This window comes from Carettochelys insculpta, chromosome 12 (genome assembly GCF_033958435.1).
Source record: "Carettochelys insculpta isolate YL-2023 chromosome 12, ASM3395843v1, whole genome shotgun sequence".
Lineage (NCBI taxonomy): Eukaryota > Metazoa > Chordata > Testudines > Carettochelyidae > Carettochelys > Carettochelys insculpta.
The window spans coordinates 40,285,555-40,304,189 of record NC_134148.1 but is presented as its reverse complement, the minus strand read 5'-3'; the positions used below and the strand labels follow the sequence as shown (position 1 = coordinate 40,304,189).

Sequence of the window (18,635 nt, the reverse complement as noted above, 5' to 3'; positions counted from 1 at the left end):
CGCACTCTTAATGGAAGAAGCTCTCCACATAGCTCAGTTTTTGCATTCCTGGACAGGATTCCAGCCCCTAGCACTTGAACACGTTGCACAGACTAGTTCTCTGGTGTGCCAGTACTCATGGCTATCTGCTAAGGCTGTCACTGTACCCACTCAGAATGTGTTCTGACAGTTCCAGTACAGCATGACTGCCAAATGTCTGGTAAGAGAGACAGGCTGCAGAGTAGCCTGTCATGAGCTCAGGGGACTGAACTGGATGACTTCTCGAGGTCCCTTCCAATCTTGTGACTCTGTTAGCAAACTGGTTTCTCTTGTTTATGAGAGCTTCTCATTTTATGAGACCTTCAGACTTTTTCAGTAGCAGGGGGCCAACCGAATTGCTGGCTGGGGCTAGGGGAACCCTGGAAGCCCCAGGGCTGGGGGCTCCCGCTGGCAGCTCAAGCACAAGCTCTGTGCCCCTGGAAGGGGCAGGGCCTCAGACGGAAGGAATGGGCCTGTGGGCAGCCAGCCATTAGCATCACAGCAGCAATGGCAGTGGTGAAGAGCCCCAGCTGTCCCCTTCACCCCTTCCACCTTCGTCAGCAGATGACTGAAACCACTTCACTAGATTTCTAGTCTCTCAGGTTTCAGCTGTTGATCTGCTTGGTGAGTATGTTCAAGACCTTATTGAGGGATGATTGCAAAATTGCTTATCTTTTATCTTCTATCATTGAAGCACAAATCACACTCTGTAGAAATGCTACAATGCTGCATCCCTCTGTCAAGCAAACTTTGTTGGAGCTTAAAAGTTCATTATGGGCCACAATCACCTAATTTTCACCAGCTTTATATGATGTAACTAGTTTGAATAAAATGGAGTTACTCCTGATTTACACCAGATAAGGGAATAGGGAATCTGGCACATATTCCAAAAAAATGCAAGATACAAGTGTGTGGTCAGACAATGAGTTCAGTACCGTCTGATGACTATATTTAGGAAGCTTCATGGCCTGAAATATTGCTATAGTTATTTAATGTACAAATAGACGCCAGGTCAAGTGTTTATGAGAGCTTATGATATTACCTATGAGGGGAAGGGGGCTGAATTCTGACAATCCCCTCATATCTTTGGGCCATCAGCGTTCTCCGCTACTGGACACTTTGCATAGTGTCTCTCTGACTCCACATTTCATTATCTGGTGTCTGTCTTTGTCTTCTCTATTAAGTGCCTGATCAGTATTTCTCTAACATTCTGTGAAAGACAAAGAAGGCAAACTGTGCATTTCTTCTGGTCCTGTCCATGTGTGATGCACAGCTCACCCTAAAAAGGAATACATTCAGGAATCAAAAATGGTCCTGTACATATGTTTGCTGTCATAAATTACAAATGCTTCAAGCCCTGCCATGTTTCAGTGCACTATGTGGATCCTGCATCTCAAGAAGCAAATGAGCATTGTGGATGTCTCATTGGTAAAAGCATGAAGAGCTGAAGTGAGGGATACAAAAGAGATCTGTTAAGATTCTACCCCAGATTCTCCCTCTAGGGCAGGCTTGTCAAACTCAAAGCCTGCTGAGGGCCACACAAACGAAAACTGAAAGCTTTCAGGGCCGCCAAAGAAAGTGTATTTCTATCGGAAAGTTGTGATTATGTATTATAGCTTATGTTTTAGATATATTACAAAATATTTTTTTCAGGTCTTGTTTGAACATAATGCAATAATTTTAATTGAGAATTTAATACTTAATATGAATTTTAATATTATAATTTTATTAATAGCTCATCAAATTTCATGTGCAAATTATTTGCTCATATATAATAATTTTTAACTTAATTATAAATTTAAGGTAGTCTGCACCCGGACCAGCTCCCAGCCCTGGGGCAGCCGGAGCCCCCCCGCAGCCTCAACTGATTCCCTGGGGTGCTGGTGCTGCCGGCGGGAGCACCCAGCCCAGGGGCTGCCAGGGTACCCCTGGCCCCAGCCAGGGCCCTGGGGCTGGAGCTGCCCACGGGGCTCCATGCCCCAGCCATCTCCCATCCCCAATGCCGCAAAAACTTTGATTGGGTCTCATGTTTGACATGCTTGCTCTAGGGGACTGGTTTCATAAGTTATTTCATCCTTCTGCTACTCTAGAGGATTACTGTCAGGCAGACTGCTCTGTCAGGCCTATCAGTGTGAACACCTTGAGGATGCTAAAAATGGGGTGTGTGCCCTTTACAAATCAAGTGGGATAAGAGTTGTCTGAGTGTCATTAATCAGCTGTGTTGTACAAAGCTGTGCAAAATGTTCAGTTTAGAGTGTGTTCCATAAAACATTATTTGATCTGGAATTCTAATTCCCCATAAATTGAAGTATTAATCTACATGCGTGACTAGTCAATAGTATCTGCTCAGCACCATGTAGGATTGGACCTTAAAGTTTTGACAGACTGAAAATAAAAGCCACATCTAGCTTCTTTAGATGGTCCCAGCTTTAGAAGACCCAGGAATACAGAAGAGTCCTAGGAAGCAATAAGAGATGGCTTATCAAAAAATTCAGCAGTGTACTGACTTCAGTGTGGTAGGATCTGGTCCTGCTAAGGTTTGCGGGGAGATTTTATGTGCATCTGGGACTAGATCCTGAGTTGCTGTAAACCGATGTAGCTTGATTGTGGAGTTACTCAACTTCACACCAGCTCAGCAGCTGGTTTCCAATGTCCACAAGGCACGAGAGAAGCCAAAATACAGAATGTGCCTGTGTCTGCAAATTCACACAGTGAAAGAATGCCCCTGAGGCGGGTGTGAGTTTATTTCCCCAGATGCTGAATTAATGGAACAGAGAAACCCAAGTGATGGGTTGTTTGTTCCATGATGGAAATTCTAATGAAAGATCATTTAATAGTTTGGCCTATTTCCATGATGGTTAGATACAATATTCAGATTAATTCAGACCTGCCTTCTTAGTGCCACACACTCCTTAAGACAGATGTTTGTTTATTCAATTTGCTGTAAGATAGGAGAGGAAATAAGGAATGTTATGCTTATGCAAACAATACAACATTTCCACCTTAATAGGCCCGCTTCATACCCAGCACTCTCCACACCAGGCCAATATGAGCAAGACATAATTCACTAATAAAAGAAGAAATGTTTTTGTTATTCACTCATCTCCAGGGTTTAAAGCCACGTAGAGGTGGTCTATTTTCCCATGTACATTATTTAAAACGTAATAGTTCAACATAGGCACAGCTAAAGTAGAGCATATACATTCCCAAAGTATTGACGAAGTTGTATTTCTTTAGAGCCTCTTAAGATGTCCCTCTCCCATGTAAATGCCTGATACCAGATGTAAGGATGTATTTAAGGATGGAGTAGCAGGCATTAAGTATATTGCTTTGATCTGTGTCTGTATTGAAGGATGGAGTAGCAGGCATTAAGTATATTGCTTTGATCTGTGTCTCAACCTTATGATTTCAGTTGGCCTGGCACTTGGTGGAATTCAGTTTGAGAGTTATTGTCTGTTTGCCAAACTAAGTTCCTGGTTGTCTGCAAATATCCAGAGGCATCTTTTTATTTAATTTATTTTCAAACAAAATGGCATCCATTGGTAGGTTCAGAACAGAACAAAAAGCTTTTTGAGACTCCAAAATATAACCCTATGGACTTTCATGGCCAAATATTGCTCTCATTCATACATGTGCAAATCTCCTTTGACTTCACTGTTGTAACAGCAGAATCGAGCTCTTTGAATTTTGACATCACTTTCCATTTCACTAGAGTCAGGTCCCAAGTGTCTACCATATATGGCTAAATACAATTTCCACATAACTGTCACAATTTCCGTGGGAACGTTATGATCTTAAAGGAAGTATATGAAAATATAAGTGTTTACAAGTACATGAACCCCAGTCCTACAACAAGTATATGATAGTTGTTGTCTGTTAGTAGTTACATGCAAACAAAAATATAGGATCAAACTCTCCACTACAGTCTCTTACTGACTGTTAGAGCGTTTTGCTAATTAACACCATGAGGGAATTTGGTCCTTATATTTACTTTATTTTTTAAAATGTGTATGTTCTACAGTTGTTCTCTGATCTTTCAGAAAGAAATAGTGTGTACTTTGAATTGCTCTATCCATCTGTAGCTGCGTCTACACGTGCACGCTACTTCGAAGTAGCGGCACTAACTTCGAAATAGCGCCCGTCACGTCTACACGCGTCGGGCGCTATTTCGAAGTTAACTTCGACATTAGGCGGCGAGACGTCGAAGTCGCTAACCTCATGAGGAGATAGGAATAGCGCCCTACTTCGACGTTCAACGTCGAAGTAGGGACAGTGTAGACGATCCGTGTCCCGCAACGTCGAAATTGACGGGTCCTCCATGGCGGCCATCAGCTGGGGGGTTGAGAGACGCTCTCTCCAGCCCCGCAGCTCACTGGTGGCCGCGTGGAGCGGCCCCTTAAAGGTCCCCTCCCCCGCCCTGACTGCAGGAGGCTGAGGCAACGTGCAGGCTCCTGCCTGCACATGCGGCGGCGAGCCTGCACAGCCCTCAGCCCCTGACAGCAGCCCCCCCCAGCGCCCCCAGGGGACCCCCCCTAAGAGGAGCCACAGCAGCCAGGGCAGCCAGAGGGCCACGCAGTCTGGGAAGAGGCAGCGGGGCCCCTCTTGGACGGAGGCCGAGATGCGGGACCTGCTGGGGCTCTGGAGCGAGGAGGAGGTGCTCCAGGTAATGGGGAGCAAGAGGCGGAACACGGATGCGTTCGCTCAGCTGGCCGACGGCCTGGCTGCCCGGGGTCACCCTGCCCGCACTCCGGACCATGTCCAGAGTAAGGTGAAGGAGCTGCGGCAGGGTTACGCCCGGGCCCGGGATGCGGCCAGCCGATCTGGGGCCGCCCCCGTCACTTGCCCCTTTTACAGGGAGCTCAGGGACATCCTGGGCTCCCGGCACACCTCCTACCCTCCGGCCACCCTTGACACCTCGGCTGACGAGCCCGAGCAGGCCCTGCAGCCAGGCTCCGCCCCGGAGGTAAGCCCCGCACCCCGGGGGCCCCCCCCGGAGGCCATCCCCGGGACATCGCGGCAGGAGGAGGAGGGGGGCTCCTCCTCCACCGATTCCAGCCTGCAGATCCTCCTCCTGCCATCCCGGAGCAGCAGCAGGGCCTCCGACCCCCGGAGATCTCCGGACCGTGGGAGCGGACCCACAGGTAGGTACCCCTCTCTGGTGGACACCCCGGGGCTTGAGGGGCGGGGGGAACAGAGATGTGTCCAGGGCCCCCCACACGCTCACATGGCCATGGCCCCAAGGACACCAGGGCCATGGCCCTCACAGCACTGCAGCCATCAGCCCCTGCCCCCCGCCACCCTGCATGACAGTGCCATGCCCCATCCCCGGGCCAGGGGGGAGCGGAACCTCGAGGGGCCCCCGGGCGGAGGGGGTGGGACACTCCGCAGCAGCAGCATGCGATGGAGTGGGGGGAGTGCCAAAGGGAGACTCAGGCTACATATGAGCCACCCGAGCCGAGGAGCTCCCAGGGCCAAAGGAGGATCCTGGCGCTACAGCTGGCAGGTGACACCTCTGCCCTGAACAAACAGGAGGGAGGAGCTGAGCTGGCTTGGAATTGGGGGGCGAGGGCGGGGGCCACAGGTAGAGGCTAGGGGAAGGGAGAGCTGGTAGGCAGCCAGCCAGAGGAGGGGGAAAGCTGCATCCCAGAGGGGCCCCCCTTGGGGTCTTCTCCCCACGACGGGTTGGAAGGACTGTCTCTTCCGACAGCTGGTGCTGTCACTCCTGCCAGAAACTAGCCATCTGTGGCCTAAGAAACCTCTCCTGCTCTCAGACCCTGCGGGGTGAAGTGAGAGTCGCTCCCACCAGGGGACGGGCTGCAGGGCAGGGGGACCCCTGAACCCCATCCATCACAGCAGCATCTCCCGGGGACGGGGATGGGGAACCTGCAGCACAGGGCGGGGGGGACAAAGGCCACGGCTCGGGGCCCACACTAACGCCTGTCTCCATTCTTCTTTCCCCCCTCCTCTCCTGTGTCCTGCACCTGCACCTGCACCATCCGAAGGACCGGAAGAGAGCGCCGGCGAGGCATCGGTCGTCCCGGAGACCCCTCCGGGACCCTCGCTCCAGGGCAGCCCCTCGGCCGAGGAACCACCGGCCCCGCGGAGGGCCAGACGGCGGACCCCGCGCCTGCTACCGGCGGCAGCCACAGACCCCCAGCTGCTGGCCATCCTCCGCCGGCAGCTGGAGGTCTCGGAGCAGCACCTCCGGCTGCAGGAGCAGGCGCTGGCCTGGCGCAGAGAGGCATGGGGGGCCTTTCTGGATACCATCAATCGGCTGATTGATTCCCTGGCCCCCCATGCCGTGCCGGCCGCGCCACCGCCCGCCATGCCTGCTCCTGCAGCCCCACCACCGGCTGCTCCAGCCGTCGCCGGGCCGTCTGCCGTCGCCCCACCACCTCCCCGCGAGGGCCACCGCACCGAGGGACCCCTGGAGCCACCCGAGACTCGCCGGCGCCTCTACCTTCCGGTGGAGCCCGCTCCCACCCAGCCGCGCACCAGACTGCAGGCCCGGCGGAGCTCCCGGCCGGCCACGCCCACTGCTGGGCTGTAGGGGCGAGGGGCCCGGGACGTGGCCCCCCCCCTTGTTGGACAGACTTTGGGGACTGGGTGGGTGGTGTGGGTGTTTCCCCTGTTTGCCCCGTCCCCCCCTGTACATAGTTCTCCCCGTTCTCCTCCCTGCTTTTTGTTTTTCTTTTGATGGCGCACAGTGCTTTCATTTTTATTGTTGTACATAGTTTTATTTGTGCCCATCTTGGTTTTGTTGAATGTTTGTCCCTCCTTTTTGGTGTCTGTTTCACATATATATATTTTTTTATTTAAAAAAAAAAAAAAATTCGTGAGGACAAAAAAAACATTTACGTTCACCCACAAGTTCGTGCTGTCATTTCTCCTGGACAAGTGGGGGGGGGGGTGCTCCATGGTGTGGGCGTTGGGGCAGGAGTGTGGGGGAGGAAGGGGTGGGCAGTAGGGGGCCTGGGCACAGTTCACCCCGCGGCCTGGTCGTCAAAGTGGGCCCGCAGGGCCTCCCAGACCCGGGTCCCCTCTGGGTCCACCTGCCAACTGGGGGCAGCAGGTGGCTGGAGGTGTGCCCTGCCGGCCTCGGCGGCCCAGCCCTGAAGAAAGCTCTCCCCCTTGCGCTCCACGAGGTTGTGCAGGGCACAGCAGGCACCCACAATCTGGGGGATGTTGTTGGGGCTGGCATCCAGGCGGGTGAGGAGACATCGCCATCGTCCCTTGAGGCGGCCAAATGAGCGCTCCACCACCTGGCGCGCACGGTTCAGGCGCTCGTTGAAGCGCTCCTGGCTGGCGGAGAGGTGGCCCATGTAGGGGCGCATGAGCCACGGCCGGAGGGGGTAGGCCGCATCCACGATGATGCAGAAGGGCATGGTGGTGTCCCCCAGAGGGATCTCCCACTGGGGGATGTAGGTCCCCGCCTCCAGCCGGCGGCACAGGCCCGAGATCCGGAACACCCGGGCGTCGTGGGTGCTGCCAGGCCAGCCCACGTAAATGTCCTGGAACCGTCCCCGGCTGTCCACCAAGGCCTGCAGGACGACTGAATGGTAGCCCTTCCGGTTGAGGTATCGGCCTCCACTGTGGTCCGGGGCGCGGATGGGGATGTGAGTCCCATCCAGAGCCCCGAAGCAGTTGGGGAAGCCCAGGGTGGCAAAGGCGGCGACAGTGGCACGTGGGTCTCCCAGCCTCACGAGCCTGTGCAGGAGCATGGAGTTGATGGCACGCACGACCTGCAGAGAAAGCACATGGGACAGCCCCAATGAGGGGTGAGCAGGGTGTGCATGGCCCTGCCCTGCCCTGCCCTGGCCCCGCTGTCCCGCTCTGCCCTGGCCCCCCTGGCCTGCCCTGCCCTGGCTCCCCTACCCTGCCCTGCTCTGCCCTGGCCCCCCTGGCCTGCCCTGCCCTGGCCCCCCTGCCCTGCTCTGCCCTGCCCTGCCCTGCCCTGGCTCCCCTACCCTGCCCTGCCCTGCCCTGGCCCCCCTGCCCTGCTCTGCCCTGCCCTGCCCTGCCCTGGCTCCCCTACCCTGCCTCCCCTGCCCTGGCCCCCCTGCCCTGCCCTGCCCTGGCTCCCCTACCCTGCCCTGCCCTGCCCTGCTCTGGCCCCCCTGCTCTGCTCTGGCCCCCCTGCCCTGGCCTGGTCTCCCCCTGTGGGTTCTCTTACCTCCATGAAGACAGCCCCGACGGTGGCCTTTCCGACGCCAAACTGCTGCCCCACGGATCGGTAGCTGTCCGGAGTGGCCAGCTTCCAGACAGCGATGCCGACCCGTTTCTCCACAGGGAGGGCACGCCGCATGGCAGTGTCCCGGTGCCTGAGTGCGGGGCTGAGCCACTGGCACAGCTCCAGGAATGTCTGTCGGGTTATCCTGAAGTGGCGGACCCAGTGGTCGTCGTCCCACTCCCCAAGCACCAGCCGCTCCCACCAGTCGGTGCTGGTGGGGTAGCTCCACAGCCGCCGGCGTGTGAGGCGGGGGGTGGAGCGGGGTGCTGCAGGGGGAGGGGCTGAGCCCTGCTGCCCTGGGGGCATGTCCTCCCCTGGGGCAAGAAGGTGCTCAGCTGCCCCCAACATGACAAGAGCCAGGGCAAGCCCTGTTCCTGCCGGGAGAGCTGGGTGGACCTCTAGCTGCTGCTGCTGCTGCTGCTGCTGGGGGTCCATGACTGCGGCGCTCGGGGTCTGTGTGCCTATATGGCTCGTCAGACCGCGTGCTGTGCAGGCTGAGTGTATGTGGGAGGGGCCCTTTAAGGAAGCGGCTAGCTGTTGCCCCGGAAGCGCTAGTCCGCCCGTTGACCCTGTCTGCAGCTGTGCCTGGCATCCCTATTTCGATGTGTGCTACTTTGACGTGTAGACGTTCCCTCGCTGCGCCTATTTCGATGTCGGGCTGCGCAACGTTGAAGTTGAACATCGACGTTGCCGGCCCTGGAGGACGTGTAGACGTTATTCATCGAAATAGCCTATTTCGATGTCGCAACATCGAAATAAGCTACTTCGATGTAGGGTGCACGTGTAGACGTAGCCTGTAAGTGAAAAATATGCATCTCTGGTATGTCTGTATTGTGCAGGGGAGAGAGTTGTTCTGTCCTGCCCACTGTGAATTGATTGACATTTATATATGTTGAACTATGTTTTCCTTAGCTGTGAGTGCTACATAGTAGTAGCTCTAAGGGTTTACCTTAGCACTGATGTTAGGTTGCCGTTGGCTAGCTCTCCATACGCACTGATTCAGGAAAGCACATGAGGATGTGGTTTCCTAAGCAGGGGTGTAGTGGTTATTGTGTAAACAGTGAAATTATTTTTGGTCTTCTTTTAAAAAAGAAAAAAAAACAGATGTTAGTTTCAGCACTATGAGAAAATGCTGGATTTTTACAAAATAGAAAATGACAAAATCATCAGGAAAAAATTCTCTCTACATGCCCTCTTCTCCACTTCTCCAACCTTCTAATGGGTATTACAGACAATGGAAAGAAAAATGTTTAAATACAATATTAAAAACATCCAACAACTTATGTGACTGATTTTTTGGAAAAGACTTTACATATTTTTAGCTACAGTTTTGCACATATGCTGTTCAACAGCTGTTAGTTTTAAAGTTCAAGCAAGCCGTATCAGGAATGCAGGGTCTGAAGGTTTTCATCAGTCGCTGAAGGCAAAACCTCCTGACATTGTAGCAGATGTTGCTTACTTCCTGTATACTTATCAACCACTGTAAAAATATTTGTCCTTTGTAGTTGTCATGTTGAGCATAACTATGGAGATTCAACAGTCTATGTAACACTGACTCATTGAGTGGTTTACTGTGTATTTGGTTTTGAATAATCAACCAAAATATTCTTTTTACTAGAATCTCCCTAGAGATTTCAAAGAAGTTCATTAGTCACTGTACTTGAAATCTATTTACAATCAAATGACATTACAGGAAGTAAGTCAAATGTTACATTACTACTGTATTCAGTAAAGATGGATTTAAACATCGCAGATAAATTGTTGTTTACTGAATCTACAGTGTAATCCTAGGTGAAGACTTGGTAAGTCACACGTCCATTTCATTCAGCCAATTGCCAGAGCAGAGTCAGTATAGTGCAATTTAATGATACTAAACAATTAGTAAATGGCATGGCTAGTGTGTTTAATTGGTGTTAATTGCAAGGCTGTAGTTAAAAGATGTGAACCAGCATTTATTTGCTTGCATAAATTTCCTGCTGTGCAACCCATTATGCACTTTTATGGCCACCAAAGCTACGTCTACACGTGAAGCCTACATCAAAGTAGCTTATTTCGATTTGGAGACATCGAAATAGGCTGTTTCGATGAATAACGTCTACACGTCCTCCAGGGCTGGCAACGTCGACGTTCAACTTCGACGTTGCGCAGCACCACATCGAAATAGGCGCTGCGAGGGAACGTCTACACGCCAAAGTAGCACACATTGAAATAGGGATGCCAGGCACAGCTGCAGACAGGGTCACAGGGCGGACTAGCGCTTCCGGGGCAACAGCTAGCCGCTCCCTTAAAGGGCCCCCTCCCAGACACACTCAGCCTGCACAGCACGCGGTCTGAGGAGCCATAGGCACGCAGACCCCGGGCGCCGCAGTCATGGACCCCCAGCAGCAGCAGCAGCAGCAGCAGCAGCCAGAGGTCCACCCACCCCTCCCGGCAGGAGCAGGGCTCGCCCTGATCCATGCCATGCGGGAGGCAGCTGAGCACCTCCTTGCTACACCGGAGGAGGAGCTGCCCCCAGGGCAGCAGGGCTCAACCCCCAACCCTGCAGCACCCCGCCGCCCCCCCCGCTTCACACGCCGCTGCCTGTGGAGCTACCCCACCAGCACCGACTGGTGAGAGCGGCTGGTGCTTGAGGAGTGGGACGACGACCGCTGGCTCAGGAACTTCAGGATGAGCCGGCAGACATTTATGGAGCTGTGCCAGTGGCTCACCCCCGCACTCAGGCACCAGGACACTGCCATGCGGCGTGCCCTCCCTGTGGAGAAACAGGTCGGCATCGCTGTCTGGAAGCTGGCCACTCCAGACAGCTACCGATGCGTGGGACAGCAGTTTGGTGTCGGCAAGGCCACCGTCGGGGCTGTCCTCATGGAGGTAAGAGGACACACGGGGGGAGGGCAGGGCAGGGGAGGGGGGCCCGGGCAGAGGAGGGCAGGGCAGGGCAGGGCGGGGGAGGGCCGGGCAGGGCAGGGGAGGGGAGGGCAGGGCAGGGCAGGGCCACGCACACCCTGCTCACCCCTCATTGGCGCTCTCCCATGTGCTTCCCCTGCAGGTCATCCGCGCCATCAACGCCATGCTTCTGCACAGGCTCGTGAGGCTGGGGGACCCAGATGCCACCATCGCGGCCTTTGCCACGCTGGGCTTCCCCAATTGCTTTGGGGCTCTGGATGGGACTCACATCCCCATCCGCGCACCGCATCACAGTGGAGGACGCTACATCAATAGCAAGGGCTACCACTCAGTGGTCCTCCAGGCCTTGGTGGACAGCTGGGGCCGTTTCCAGGACATTTATGTGGGCTGGCCTGGCAGCACCCACAATGCCCGGGTTTTCTGGAACTCGGGCCTGTGCCGCCAGCTGGAGGCGGGGACCTACATCCCCCAGCGGGAGCTCCCTGTGGGGGACACCACCATGCCCCTCTGTGTCATCGCAGATGCGGCGTACCCACTCCGGCCCTGGCTCATGCACCCGTACACGGGCCATCTCTCCGCCAGCCAGGAGCGCTTCAACTAGCGCCTCAACCACGCGCGCCAGGTGGTGGAGCGCTCATTTGGCCACCTGAAAGGACGCTGGAGATGTCTCCTCACCCGCCTGGATGCGGGCCCCAACAACATCCCCCAGATTGTGGGTGCCTGCTGCGCCCTGCACAATTTGGTGGAGAGCAAGGGGGAGATCTTTTATCAGGGCTGGGCTGTGGAGGCCGGCAGGGCCGACCTGCAGCCACCCGCTGCCCCCAGTCACCAGGTGGACCCTGAAGGGACCCGGGTCCGGGAGGCCCTGCGGGCCCACTTCGATGATGAGGCCGCAGGGTGAACTCTGCCAGGCCCCCCACTGCCCACCCCTTCCTCCACAACACTCCCTGCCCCTACGCCCACACCACGGAGCACCCAACTGCACCCCCCGCAACACTTTTCCTGGACAAATGACAGCATGCACTTGTGGCTGAACTTAAACTGGTTTTTCTTTTAGAACTTTTTTTTTTTAACTATAATTAAAACAAGAACAAACTATACACAAGACCTCTTCTAACAAAAGTATTCTGGACAAATAAAACAATAATAAAAAGGATTGCACATAACAGATATGTTGGTCAATAAAAAGAAAACCAGGGATGATGAGGAAGGGGAGAACTATTTACATGGGGGGGACGGGGCAAAGGGGGGGCACAAATATAAATGAAATGGGTCAATAAAACAATCCTCTTTTCAGACATATATAACTACATACAAGGGGGGGGCCACGTCCCGGGCCCCACGCCCCTAAAGTCCGGCACTGGGGGTGGGTGGCCGGGAGCCCTGCCTCGGCCGCAGCCCTGTCCGGGGCTGGCTGGGGGCCGGGCGGACCGGAAGATATGACCGGCGAGTCTCAGCTGGCCCCAGGTGTCCCTCGGCGGTCCAGCCCTCGGTGGTGGGTGGCGGGGCGACGGCGGACGGGACGGCAACGTGCGGAGCAGCAGGTGGTGCGGCAGGTGAAGCAGGCAGGGCGGGTGCTGCAGCGGCCGGCGCGGCATGGGGGACCAGGTAGTCCACAAGACGGTTGAATGTCTCAATGTAGGCCCCCCATGCCTCTTGGCGCCAGGCCAGCGCCCGCTCCTGCAGGTCCAGGCAGCATTGGTCAGAGACAGTCCTTCCAACCCGTCCTGGGGAGAAGACCCCAAGGGGTGCCCCTCTGGGGTGTGGCTTTCCCCCTCCTCAGGCTGGCTGCCTTCCAGCTGTCCCTTCCCCTAGCCTCCACCTGTGGCCCCCGTCCCAATTCAAAGCCAGCTCGGCTCCTCTCTCCTCTTTGTTCAGGGCAGAGGTGTCACATGCCAGCTGTAGCCCCAGGATCATCCTTTGCCCCTGGGAGCTATTCAGCTTGTTGCTCATATCTAGCCTTAGTCTCCCTTTTGCAGTCCCCCCCACTCCATCATATGCTGCTGCTGCGGGGTGTCACACCCCCTCCTCCCGGGGGACCCTCGAGGTTCCGCTCCCCCCTGCCCCGGGGATGGGCCATGGCACTGTCGTGCGGGGGCGGGGAGCAGGGGCTGATGCACTGCTGTGAGGGACATGGCCCTGCTGTCCTTGGGGCCATGGCCATGTGGGCATGTGGGGGGCCCTGGGCACATATCTATTACCCCTGCCCCTCAGCCCCGGGGGTGTACACCAGAGGGGGGTACATACCTGTCGGTCCACTCCCACGGTCCAGAGATCCCTGGGGGGCAGACGCCCGGCTGCTGCTCCGGGAGGGCGGGAGGAGGATCTGCAGCCTGGACTCTGCAGAGGAGGAGCCCCCCTCCTCCTCCTGCCGCGATGGCCCGGGGGTGGGCTCCAGGGGGGGCCCCCTGGGGTCGGGGGCTTACCTCCGGGATGGACTCCGGCTGCAGGGCCTGCTGGGGCTCGTTGGCCGAGGTATCAAGGGTGGCCGGAGGGGAGGAGGTGTGCCAGGGGCCCAGGATGTCCCTGAGCTCCCTGTAAAAGGGGCAAGTGACGGGGGTGGCCCCAGATCGGCTGGCCGCATCCCGGGCCCGGGCGTAACCCTGCCGCAGCTCCTTAACCTTACTCCTGACATGGTCAAGAGTGTGGGCAGGGTGACCCCGGGCGGCCAGGCCCTCGGCCAGCCGAGCGAACGCATCCGCGTTCCGCCTCTTGCTCCCCATTACCTGGAGCACCTCCTCCTCGCTCCAGAGCCCCAGCAGGTCCCGCAGCTCGGCCTCCATTCAGGAGGAGCCCCGCTGCTGCTTCCCAGCCTTGCTGCTGGGCTGGCTGGCCTGGCTGCTCTGGCTCCCCTGGGGGGGGGCTCCCCTGGGGGCGCGGGGGGGGCTGCCGGGCAGCCATGGCAGGTGCTGGCCCTGTTCTGGGTGGCTGAGGGACGTGCAGGCTGGCCGCGTGTCTAGGCTGCCGCCTGCACGTTCCCTCAGCTTCCTGCACAGGAAGGGAGGGGGAGGGGACCTTTAAGGGGCCGCTCCACGCGGCCACCATTGAGCTGAGGGACTGGAGAGAGCGTCTCTCAACCCCTCAGCTGATGGCCGCCATGGAGGACCCCGCAATTTCGACGTTGCGGGACGCGCAACGACTACACGGTCCCTACTTTGACGTTGAACGTCGAAGTAGGGCACTATTCCCATCTCCTGATGAGGATAGCGGCTTCGACGTCTCGCCGCCTAACGTCGAAGTTAACTTCGAAATAGCGCCCGACACCTGTAGCTGTGACGGGTGCTATTTCGAAGTTAGTGCCGCTACTTCGAAGTAGTGTGCACGTGTAGACACGGCTCAAATGTGTTAGTCTGCTCTTAATGTGTTAATTCTTTGTATACTGCTTCTTGCACTCTGAAATAAACAGCAATATGTTCAATACCAATGTGTTCTTCTGAGGCCTTGTCTATACTAGAAAAGAGCATCCTGTTATACTAAGTCAATTAAAAAATAAATGTAATTAAACCAGCACTAGACCCTAATGCATGTGCACTTCACTAGTTTAATCTTTGCTTACATCAATTTAGCTTGCATTCATAAATTACCATTTTAATTTAAATTGATATAAGCAAGAATTAACCAAGTGCATCTATATTGGGGTTTGTATCAGTTTACCTGGGCTGATTTTTATACCGGCTTAGTTAAACCCCTGCGTGTTCCTAGCATAGACGAGGCTGATGATGATCAGGTCAGCTGCTTTTAACCAACAATTTTCTTTTCCCTCTCAGAAATATCTTCTATAACTTTCAGCTGATGTGTTGTGTGTTTTACAGTGAGATTTTTTAAAAGTGAGATTCAAAGATAATTTTTGAGTGGTCCCTCTGGCTTTGTAGGCAGACTGGTCGATGCGGGAGAGCAAAAACAATATCTTGTATCTGGCATGACTGTCTGGTATAGATGATTATACATTGCCTATGGGAAATGAGGGACTTCAGAGTAACTGCTGCTCCATAGGTGTACATAGTGTTACATGTGATATCATCAGGCGAAAGGTACAATGTGTTTCACTTTTGCAACCTTTCTAACAGTTGGGGCATTGGACTGCAGCCTTGAAGAATTCTTGCGTTGATTGTCAGTAGTGGGATATAGATATGTTGATGAAATTACTGTATTATTCTTCATTTCTACGTCTGTAAATGGTGTAAACATGGTGCTTTACAAACATATGACCAAATTTCACAAATTTTACCAATAGTGCTTACTACCTTGAAGGTAATCATAGAATATTAGAACTGGAAAGGCCCTCAAGAGATCCTCAAGTCCAGTCCCCTATCATCACAGCAGGATCAGGCACCATCCAAATCATCTCTGATAGATATTTGTCTAATGCGCTCTTAATCTTCTCCAGTGAGGGAGATTCCACAGCCTCACAAAGCAATTTATTCGAGTGTTTAACCACCCTGACACTTAGGAAATTTTTCCTAATGTCCAACTTAAAACTCCTTTGCTGCAATTTAAACCCATTGCTTCTTGTTCTGCCATCGGAGATCAAGGAGAATAATTTTTCTCCCTCCTCTTTGGAACACCCTTTTAGGTACTTGAAAACTGCCATCATATCCCCTCTCAGTCCTCTTTTCCAAACAAAAGAAACAGTTGTTTCAGTCTTCACTCATAGCTCATGTTTTCTAAACCTTTACTCAGTTTTGTTGCTCTTCTCTGGACCCTCTCGGATTTGTCCACATCTTTTGTTGAAATGTGGTGCCCAGATTTGGACACAATACTCTAATTGAGGACTAATCAGTGCAGAGTAGAGTGGAAGAATTACTTCTTATGCCTTGCTCACAACACTCCTGTTAATCTGTCCCAGAATCATGTTGGCTTATTTATTTATTTATTTGTTTGTTTGTTTGTTTGTAACAGGGTCACACTGTTGACTCATTTAGCTTCTGATCCACTGTGACCCCTAGATCCTGTTCTCCATACTCCTTCCTAGGCAATAATTTTCCATTTTGTATACATTAAACTGATTTTTTTCTTCTTAAGTGGTGTACTTTGCATGTGTCCTTGTTAAATTTCATTCTATTTACCTCATTCCAGTTCTCCAGTTTGTCTTGATCTGTTTGAATTATGACCTTATTCTCCAAAGCACTTAGAACCCCTCTCAGCTTGTTATCCTCTGCAAATTTGATGAGTGTACTCTCTATGGCATTGTCTAAATCATTCAATACCTTTATCAACAGAGTAGTAGTAGGCATCCTTCAGTCTGCATAGACTATGGATCGCGCCCTTTAAAGTTTCAATTGAGGACTTCATTTACAGCGTCTATTGTGACTATAAAGACCCACACGAGAGTGACAGTCCTTGCTGCATCTCTTGCAGATGTAGTGGGTGTCTGGCAAGTCCTTATTGTGCTTTCTGTGCGCTCGCTTCTCCTCTGCTAGCTGTCTGATCTTCAACTCGCCCTTCTGAAGGCCCTTGTGTAACCCCTGCCTCCATCTGCTGCGGTCGTCTGCTAGATCTTCCCAGCTGTCCAGCTCGATGTCTACCTCTCTGAGGTCTCTCTTGCAGACATCTTTGTAACGCAACTGGGGGCGTCCGGGAGGTCTTTTGCCAGAGGCTAGCTCACCATACAGGATGTCTTTTGGAATCCTTCCATCGTTCATCCTGTGGACGTGGCCAAGCCAGCGGAGTCGACGCTGCCTGAGGAGGATGTGCATGGTTGGGATTCCAGCTTGCTCGAGGACGGCAGTGTTGGTCACTCTGTCCTTCCATGATATTCCAAGGATGCGCCTGAGGCAGCGCAAGTGGAAGACGTTCAGCCTCTTTTCCTGGAGGGCATACAGGGTCCAAGTCTCGCTGCCATAAAGGAGGGTGCTGAGGATGCAGGCTCTGTAGACTTGCATTTTGGTGTGAGTGTACAGCTTGTTGTTATTCCACACTCTCTTGCTGAGTCTGGACAGAGTTGTGGCCACTTTTCCAATCCTCCTATTTAGCTCAGTGTCCAACGACAGTGTCAGTGATGGTGGACCCGAGGTAAACGAACTCGTGGATGACCTCTAACATATAGTTGTCAATGCTGATTGATGGGGATTCAGCAACATCCTGACGGAGTACGTTTGTCTTCTTTAGGCTGATGGTAAGCCCAAAGTCCTTGCACGCTTTGGAGAACCGATCCAGCAGTTTTTGAAGCTGGTCTTCTGTGTGAGACACTACAGCAGCATCGTCTGCGAACAGCATGTCTCTGATGAGGACTTCTCGCACCTTAGACTTAGCTTTCAGCCTTGCAAGGTTAAACCGTTTCCCATCAGATCTTGTGTGCAGCAAGATGCCCTCTGTTGAAGATCCAAAGGCATGCTTCAGGAGGAGTGCGAAGAAGATCCCAAACAATGTCGGAGCAAGCACGCATCCTTGTTTGACGCCGCTCCTGATTCTGAAAGCATCCGATAAATCAACAGAACAGTTCCAAAAATGATCCCTGCATAGCCCCACTTGTTATGCCCTTCCATTATGACTGTGAACTGTTAATAACCACTTTCTGAGAATGGTTATCCGGCCAGTTATGCATCCACCTTATAGGAGCCCTATGTAGATTTCGTTTCCTTAGTTTACTGATAAGGAGGTCATGCAAGACCATACCAATTGCTTTGCTAAAGTCTGGGTATACCACATCTACTGCCTCCTCCTTATCAAGAAGTCTTGTTATCCTATCAAAGACAGCTATCAGTTAGGTTTGATATGACTTGTTCTTTATAAATCCATGCTGGCTGGTACCTGTCACCTTATTGTCTTCCACGTGTTTGCGGATGAATGCTTTAATGGCTCCATTATTTTTCCTAACACAGAAGTTAAACTGGCTGGTCTGTAGTTTCCTGGGTTGTTTTTATTTTCCCTTTCATAGGTGGGCACTATATCTGCCCTTTTCCAGTGCTCTGGAATTTCTCCTGGCTTCCATGACTTTTCAAAGATAATAGCTAATGGCTCAGATACCTCCTCTATCAGTTCCTTGAGTATTCTAGGATGCGTTTCATCAGGCCCTGGTGACTTGAAGACATCTAACTTCTCTAAGTAATTTTTAATTTGCTCTTAACTATTTTAGCTTCTAAACCTACCCCATTTCCACTAGTATTCATTATGTTAGGCATCCAGTCACCACTAACCTTCTTCGGACTGTTCTTGGTAATAAGCCTGGGAGTTAGGTACTTACATGTCTTTGAGGATCTGGGCCTAAGAGTGCATAGGCTGAGACTGAAGATGATCCACATTCATTACTCTGGAGGGAGAAGATAAGCATGGACAAGACACGAGACAAGCCTTGGGAAGAGAGAAGTTATGGAGATTAGTGATGAGATACGTGAATCAGCTGTTTGACTGTTCAAGTTCTGGGAGCAGGGGGAGCATGGACGGAGCACAAATCACATGACTCATGGCACTCGGAAAGTGCTGGGAAGGAGGGAAATAGTAGGAAGTGTAGGACTCTAGTGCCCCCCCTACATAAGAGGCACAT

At 53.2% G+C, this 18,635-nt stretch overlaps 1 protein-coding gene across 1 annotated transcript in view; it reads left to right on the top strand.

Annotated features, from left to right (window-relative positions):
• Nucleotides 1-400: 400 nt before the first annotated feature.
• Nucleotides 401-18,635, top strand: part of DENND4A (DENN domain containing 4A) — a 140,566-nt gene continuing 122,331 nt past the window's right edge. Inside the window, exon 1 of the mRNA XM_075006407.1 lies at nt 401-642. The gene's annotated coding sequence lies outside the window, so the exon portion shown is untranslated. The remainder of the gene's footprint in view (nt 643-18,635) is intronic.